Source organism: Propithecus coquereli, unplaced genomic scaffold (genome assembly GCF_000956105.1).
Source record: "Propithecus coquereli isolate 6110/MARCELLA unplaced genomic scaffold, Pcoq_1.0 Scaffold74, whole genome shotgun sequence".
NCBI lineage: Eukaryota > Metazoa > Chordata > Mammalia > Primates > Indriidae > Propithecus > Propithecus coquereli.
The window spans coordinates 226,516-228,079 of record NW_012153507.1 but is presented as its reverse complement, the minus strand read 5'-3'; the positions used below and the strand labels follow the sequence as shown (position 1 = coordinate 228,079).

The window sequence follows — 1,564 nt, the reverse complement described above, 5'->3', positions numbered from 1 at the left end:
CTTTGTAACTGCTATGTATCACAATAGAGAAAATATATAAAGAATAATGACTAAATATTACTTTTGTCTGTTAACCAGAAATGAAATAAAACATATTTTATAAAGAGAAATGAATAGATTTTAATATCTAAGATACAATGTATTTCATGTATCCTTTTATTAGATAAAAATTAACTACTCCATGTAACAAAATAGTTGTTTCTTAAATTACAGTCTTAAAACAGAAAATGTTAACATACAACTCAGATAAATATTAATAATAGTAGTTTTTGATAATATTAGTCCTTAGAGGAAGCAATAAAAGATTTGGTTTATATATAGTCAAAACAATTAGACTGATTAAACCATAAAAAATGAATAAATTATAAACGAATCCTTTACGATTCATGCATTGCATACATGAAATCACTTTGTGTTTTAACAGTTATTGTAGTTTGTTGAATTCAAGCATGTACAATAGTTTTTGAATTAAGAAACCAATTCTTTGCTCTTATTTACTTGTGATCATAACAATCTAAACTGTGTTACAAGTCAAATGGTAAAGGCAGCTGTAATGAATACCTGAGGAAGATTTTTAAAGCATTCCTAAGAATTAACAAAATTATTAGAGATAATTCCTAATACATGGTCCTCTGTATTTGTGGGTTCTGTATTTGCAGATTCAAGCAACTGCAGATTGAAAATATGTGAAAAAAATTGTGTCTGTACTAACCATGTGAAGCATGTACAGACTTTTTTCTTGCCATTATTCCCAACAACACAGCATAACTATTTACATATTATTTGCATTGTATTAGGTATTATAAGTAATCTAGAGATAATTTAATGCATATGGGAGGATGTGCATAAATTACATGCAACTGCTACGCCATTTTATATTGGGGGCTTGAGTATCAGCAAATTTTGGTATCCACAGGGGTTCATGGAACCAATCAATCCTCCAGAGATACTGAGCGATGACTAGAATTATTTTTTTCAAAAGGAGAAAAGAAACAGATATTCATATATTAATAATTATAAACCAGTAAACATTGATCCGATTCTGCACATCCTTCCTTTGAGAATAACATTTTGGAATGAAGACAGATTCTGTTTTATCTTACTTTGAAATATGATTACTACTGGCTGGTTGGGGTAACATAATGGGGAATCATGACGAAGCTCACAGGTAAAGTATGAGGTAGTGAATTATCTACGTCTACAATGGGAACAAGATAGAAAGTGGTGGTATCTGTGTTGAGGATTTGTTGACCTTGTTTTTACAGACTTTCCCTTAATCTAGGAACTACTTCAGAAAATTTATTTTCTATCATGGTGGGTTCAAATATACTACATAAGCAATGGAAAAAGTCATCTCTAACAACACTTTAATAAAACATGGTATTTTATAAGAGATTATTAGGTATGATATATTTATAATTTACCGAAAAAATATCATATAGTGGTTAACTAGATATAAGAGAAAAATCCACAGGTTACATCTGTATGGTTGTTCCTTGAAGGCGCTTGTTTATATTAAAATATCATTATGGTGATTTATTCTTTTGTTTTCCTCTAGAAAATA

At 29.2% G+C, this 1,564-nt stretch overlaps 1 protein-coding gene across 1 annotated transcript in view; it reads right to left on the bottom strand.

Annotated features, from left to right (window-relative positions):
* Nucleotides 1–1,564, bottom strand: part of MANEA (mannosidase, endo-alpha) — a gene marked incomplete at its 5' end in the record, with an annotated part of 34,014 nt that overhangs the window by 1,304 nt on the left and 31,146 nt on the right. The window lies entirely within an intron of this gene.